The sequence below is a fragment of the Sinocyclocheilus anshuiensis genome, unplaced genomic scaffold (genome assembly GCF_001515605.1).
Source record: "Sinocyclocheilus anshuiensis isolate Anshui unplaced genomic scaffold, SAMN03320099.WGS_v1.1 scaffold208, whole genome shotgun sequence".
In the NCBI taxonomy this organism is placed as follows: domain Eukaryota; kingdom Metazoa; phylum Chordata; class Actinopteri; order Cypriniformes; family Cyprinidae; genus Sinocyclocheilus; species Sinocyclocheilus anshuiensis.
Window position 1 is genome coordinate 1,979,819 of NW_015557186.1, and position 7,047 is coordinate 1,986,865.

The 7,047-nt window shown below is 29.1% G+C and overlaps 1 protein-coding gene across 1 annotated transcript in view; it reads right to left on the bottom strand.

Moving 5' to 3' along the window:
* LOC107678738 (1-phosphatidylinositol 4,5-bisphosphate phosphodiesterase beta-1-like) overlaps nucleotides 1–7,047 on the bottom strand; it is a 72,401-nt gene that overhangs the window by 29,642 nt on the left and 35,712 nt on the right. The window lies entirely within an intron of this gene.

Genomic DNA, 7,047 nt, shown 5'->3' on the forward strand with positions numbered 1-7,047 from the left:
TACAATTTCTAATTTTCATTAATAGAATAAATTAATGAAATAGAATAAAAATAGTAAAATATTATTACTATTCAAAATAGCTGGTTTCTATGTGAATATCTGTTAAACTGTAATATATTTCTGTGATCAAAGCTGCATTTTCAGCATCATTACTCCAGTCTCTGTTAAACTGTAATATATTTCTGTGATCAAAGCTGTATTTTCAGCATCATTACTCCAGTCTTCAGTGTCACATGATCTTCAGAAATCAGTATAATTTTCGCTGCTCAGGAAACATTTCTGATTATTGCATTTTCATGCATTTTACTTTTCAGGATTCTTTGAAGAACAGAAAGTTCAAAAGAACGGCATTTATTTGAAATAGAAATCTTTTGTAACATTATAAATGTCTTTACTGTCACTTTTAATCAATTAAAATTGTCCTTGCGAAATAAAAGCATTAATTTCTTTCAACAGTTGAGACGATTGTGTATTAAGTTCATGACAGTTGAACACTATGCATGCAACAGAGTTGATTTCTCCTCCGAATATTCTCTCTCTCTTTCTCTCTTTTGCACCTAAAGTAACAACTCGTCTCGTGGAGTAAATTAGCACTGCGATTGCAAACAGACTTCAAATTAAACTCAAGCTGGAGATCAGCGCTCCCTAAACAGCACTCGCGGCTGAAGGGAAGCCACTCGGGGACGAGCGTCCCCCGTGACTCATTCTCACCAGCAGTTTACATTAATTAAACTTGTTCTTTGCAGAGCTCCGGAGGTAATTAACCGCGGCCCTCTTTTCTAGGACGGCACGGCGCAGGCTGGATGACATGTGTCAGAGCAAATGCAGGGGGGATTGCTCCAGAGCAAACAGACACCGAAATAACACCAACCACCTTGCTGTCGCGAAAGGGGAGTCAAAGGGGTTTTAAAGACTACAATTACCACACACTGCTGAAATTCAGCAATTGTCCTGTTGAGTTAAACGAAGAACGAAAGAACAGGATTGCATCTGCTGTCACGGTCCTGCATCCTAAGGTGGTTTTCAGGCCTGTTCAGACAGGTCTAATTTCAAGATTTTCAGAGGGTTTTGTGCTGTTTGGGCTTGTCTGAACTAGTCTGACAAACCAATCAACCGTTTTATGTGACTGCCTTAAAGTATAAACAATTTTAACCCTATAAAGCTATGGTATCATATTTGATATGCAATTTTTTTAATGATCTAAATGATTAACATGATCAAAATTTTGCTGATAATCCTGTTGTTCAAGTCTGATTGATAATTTAGAGGTTTTTTTTATCCAGTAAAAGCTCTTTTAGTGTAATTGTACAAACGCTTCACGTGTCTTTCTGCTGTCAAATCTTGACTGATTTTATCAAGTAAACATCAGAATAACTCATATTGTTAGTGATATTTCAAGATGAACATTTACTGGACTGTTAAGCGTGGTATTTTAGTATCTATGATATAATATTAGTTTTTGTTAGTATTTTAAATTAGATTTTATTTTAAAGTTTTAGCAATTTTGTTGTGTTTTATCGTTATGATTTTTTATGATGTCTATACTGTTTTTATTAAGTTTTAGTTTATTTAATATTTTGAATTAGATTAAATTTTTTATAGTTTCTGTTTTCATTTGAATTTTAATTAATGTTTTATTAACTTTATTTATTGTCTATATTGTTTTTATAACATTTTTAGTTCATTTAGTTAATATTTTGAATTCGATTTGTTTTATATAGTTTCTGTTTTCATTTTAATTTTAGGTAAAGTTTTATTAACTAATTATTTTCAATATTGTTTTATATTAAGTTTTAATTTTAGTTCATTTAGTTAATATTTTGAATTAGATTTTATTTTTATATTTTCTGTTTTCATTTTCATTTTAGTTAATTTAAGTTTTGCAATTTTGCAATTGTTTTTATTTTTTTTTTTGTAATATGTCTATATTGTTTTTGTTCAATTTAATTTTAGTTTAGTATACTTTTTGAATATTTTATTTTATTTCAGTTAACGTTTATTTTATTTAAATAATTTTTTATAATTGTATTTTTATTTAGCAATAATAACCTTCAGTTGAGTAAATCATCATCATCATCATCATTTATTTATTTTAGAAAAATCTAAAGTATAAAATATGATCATCAGGCTTTTGGGGAGCGTTTATTTCTTCAGCTCTCAATCAGCACTGGATTGCACTGCATTATATGTTTGGATAATTTCAATCTCAGTTTATCAGGCTTTTGGGGAGCGTTTATTTCTTCAGCTCTCAATCAGCACTGGATTGCACTGCATTATATGTTTGGATCATTTCAATCTCAGTTTACTGAGACAGATTATTGGAGATATAGAGTGACGACTGATATTTATATCATTTTATGTCATATCTGCTCTACTGTTATAAAGATCTCATTGATTTACATTACAAGCATCAGAATTTCATCACTTTTTGTCCATAAAAATATCAGCATCTGCACCAAATTGCATATATATATATATTATTCTCTTAATATAACTGAGCAGTTTTTTCCATCATATTCTCACTATATATATATGATGCTCAACAAAAAAACGCATATGCAACCGTTTTCTAAGATGTGCTTTTATATTTTGTCTAAAGATACAATAAACTCTCCCATTTAAAAAAAGATGTGATTATTTCATATGTCAGGCTTTACAGGGTTAAAGAAAAGATGCATGATTTTTTTAACAGCCCTTTCAAATACAAAAATAAGCACCTCGTCTCCAGCGTTTACAGACTATCGGACAATGACTGTCGCTCGGGCACAATATAATCCTGCCAACGCAGACCATTCCCGCATTTACAACCCGATTGTTCCTCCAAATCTACAATCAATAGCCTACTACTCAAATATCAGCATCTCTCGTGTGTCTGCTGTGTCTCGTGTGGGCGTTCGCCTGTCCTCTGCCTGTCTCTGAGATCGGACTGAGAAAATAGAGTCGCTAATCTGCGTGACAGCAAGGTGTCATGCTAGAACCGCCAGCTAAACAGCCCGATGATCATCCTCATCTATGGCCATCGCTGGCCCCTCTGGACTCAATGTGCCTGATCAATCACCTGTCACGCTAACGGCCGCCTGCGCATTATCATCCAGTGACCTGGTCTCCAGTTCGCCCATGGAGAGATATAAATAACCCGGCTCCACTGCAGCATCAGACCGCATCTCGTGAGTTATTGTTGCTATGGTAATGAAACGGTGCAGAATGTTATGGAGGTTTTGTTTTCTTTGCACAGAATAAGAAAACTCAGAGACTCTGTTCCAAAAACAAGTGCACTTCCTCGCTGTCTGCTCTTCTAAGGCGACACCCTAACAGAAACAGATCCTTATACTGTATATGAATGATTTGCAATGTATAAAAGTACATACTGCACAAAAATGTTGGTTAAATACATTTTTTATTGAATCAAGCTATTTAATTCTCAGTATAGAGTATATCAATTAGCATATTAATATACTAATACTTATAAACTAAAATGTACTTATATAAATGTGTTATTTATTTGTATTCATTAGCATTTGAAATGAATTAATTTACATAGGCAACATCCAATAGATCCTTAGAGGTGATGGATTTAAAATGTATAAGCATTAAATATATATAAATGTTGGGTGAAATAATCAATATTTAATTGCATTAAACAATTAAAATTGATACATTTCAGTCTAGAATGAATTAGTATATGAATACACAAAATGTATACTAAAATATATGTATACTAATATAAATAATACACTAAAATAAATATATACTAATGATATTTGTATTGATTAGTACAAGTGTTAAATCCTAACTGAAATATTAAACTATTAATATTTCAAACTAAAGTACTATGTATTAAACTATTTATAACTATATTTTTTTAGTTTAGAATCAAATAGTTAATTAATTAGTATAATAATGTAATACTTATATACGAAAAGATACTTATAGTATACTAATATAAAAATATACAAAAAAAATATATATATATATATATTAATATACTTATTAAAAAAAATAAATATATATATTAATATACTTATTAAATTAGTTATTTACATTCTAAAGCAACATCCTAACTGAAACAAATCATTATAAATGTAAGATTTAAAATACATAAAAAACACAAAAAGCATAAAATTCCATACTGCACAAAAATGTTGGGTAAAATAATCAGTTTTTAATTGGATTACACCATTTATATCTATATTCTTCAGTTAAGAATGAACTATTATACTAATTAGTATAATTATATTAATTAGTATATTAATATACTAACGACATACCAGTGTTATTTTAGTATCATTGAGATACTATTATAGTTTTTGTTAAAGGTTTTAATTAGACTTTATTTTTACATTTTCTGGTTTCATTTTAATGTTAGTTAAAGTTTTAGCAATTTTGTTGTGTGTCTTTGCCAGTTTTATTAATTTTGTTGTTTTAATTCATTTTTATTTCAGTTTTAGTTTTTTAGTTTTTAGTTTTTTGTTGTACAAAGTACAAGTTAAACTAAATTAAAATGAGAAACCGATTATCGGAAACTAGCTGAAATAAAATACGTTTAAGTCTGTTATATTTTATTTTATTTTATTTTATTTCAGTTAACATTTATTCTATTTCAAGTAATACATTTTTTATGGTTTTAGTTTTAGTTAATTAAAATAATGTTTTAAATGAGAGATGTAAAATGTTTAATAAGCATAAAATACATACTGCACATAAATCTTGGGTAAAATAATTTAGAATTTATATCTATACACTTCAGTTTAGCATGAATTGGTATTAATTAGTACAATTATATGAATTAGTATATTAATTTACTAAAATGTACTTACATACTAATATAAATTATATACTAAAATAAATAAATACTAATAATATACATATTTAATTAGTGCTTATAAATGAGAGATTTAAAATGTAGCCTATAATACACATAAAAATACATACTGCACAAAAATGTTGGGTAAAATAACCAATGATTTAATCTGATTAAACTTTATATCTATTCTTTTCAGTTTAGAATGAATTAGCATATTTGTTAGTATATATAAAAAAGTATATTAACTATTCATATTTTGTTTCCCATCATTTGCTCCAACGTCTGCTTTTCAGCGAATCAGGTAGGGCGAAAGTCACAATCTAATTAATATTCATGACCCTGTGTGCTGATTCGCTGACAGACAGCGAACCTCCTGAGAAGGACGTTGACAGGACGAAATGACTAAGAATATCTGACAAAAACATGCATGTTTATATTTAGCCGTTGCAACAATGTTTCAGGCCTAATTATTAATCTTTCATGCCGAAAATTCTCAAATGTGACTCGTGTTTCTGTAAAGTTAATATTTTCAAACAGAACCTGATATGAGCGTATCCATGGCAACAGGCATTTAAAACGGATGGGATTTATAATAGGATCGTTCCTGGTTAAATTCTGAGGTTTTTGCTGTTTGAAACGACAGAGAACATCGAAATACATCAGTGTTTTAAAGCCGCTGTCAATCAATTAGTTGAGTGGAAAAACTAATGAGGGATTAGATTTCATATTAGCATGATGATGGGACCAGACGGCGCTCGATTATAAAGACCTGATGTCTTCTGCTCTTATATAAATGCAACACCTCATGGGAACGCGAGGCAAAACCCTCCCACGCAATTATCAGCAATTAACAATTACATGGAGCTGTCTAGCAGCGATTGATGGAGAAACACATTGCAAACAGAGCTAATCGCCGTCTTGGGTCGCACTGCGGCACATGCCACTCTCAGGGATGATGGGATACAGAGAAAACACCATCCTGCCAGGACAATCAATAGTCTGTGCTGCTGGATTCAAAGCAAACTTCACTCAACACACCCAAGCCATGCTGCATTTGAAAGCTGTAGCGAAGGGGAAGATTTTCAGTGAATTATGACTAACAAAGTTTCTCTCACAAAGCGTCACATGACTTTAGAAGATTTTCAATATTGTGAATGAGTCATTTGAAATACTGTTATGGTGTTAGTTTAGTCACTGTGAACTAGAGCTGAAAGATTAATTGAAATAAAATCAATATTGCAGATTTGTAATGAGAAGCATTAATAAAGCTGTTGCCAAAAATGGAGACGATTAAGGGCTTCATGCAGTTTTCCGCCAAAATAAAAGCTTGATGGGTTAATGCTTGGAAATGAAGAAATGAAGACATAAATATAATAATAATAATAATAAAAATAAAATATTATTATTATTATTGTTATTTATTCCTATTTTATTAATATTGTATTAATATTATTTATTAATAATATTAGTAAGAGTACTACTAAAATACTAGTAGTATTTTATAGCCATACTGATACATAATCCCAATGTTACTTTGGCCAAATTGTGGAGCCCTACATACAATCAAATTATTATTATCATTATTATTATTAAATACTTTATTTGTTTTATTTTATCATGAAATTGTATTATAACAATAATAACATATTCCTTATTTGATTTAAAATTTAATAATAATAATAATAATAATAATAAAATTATTATGATATATTTTTATTAATGTTATTAGTAGTAGTACTGTTATTTTATACACATACTGATATATAAACCCAGTATGATTTGGGCCAAATTTTGCAGTCCTTCATACAAAAAAAAAAAAAAAACGATTATGATAATAATTATTAATAATTATAATTGTTATTGTAGATTTATTTTTTAATTTTTTATTGTGAAAGTATTATAACAACAGTAATATATTCCATTTGGTTTACTATTTATTATTATTATTATTATTATTGTATTGTTAACTTTATTATTATTAGTAGTCTATACTAGTAGTCTATAGTAATTTATAATTCATACTGATATATAATCCTAATATGTTTTTTTGAGGCAAAATTTTGCAGCCCAACATACAAACACAGCAAACTTGGATCTCTAAATTAATTAATAGATAAACAAATAAATTAATGTACGAATAAATAAATAAAAATCACATTCACAATCTTAATCTGAAAAAAAAAAAACACTTACATTTTTCCCCCAAATCATTCAGCCGTACTATAAAGCAGGGAAAGAGCATC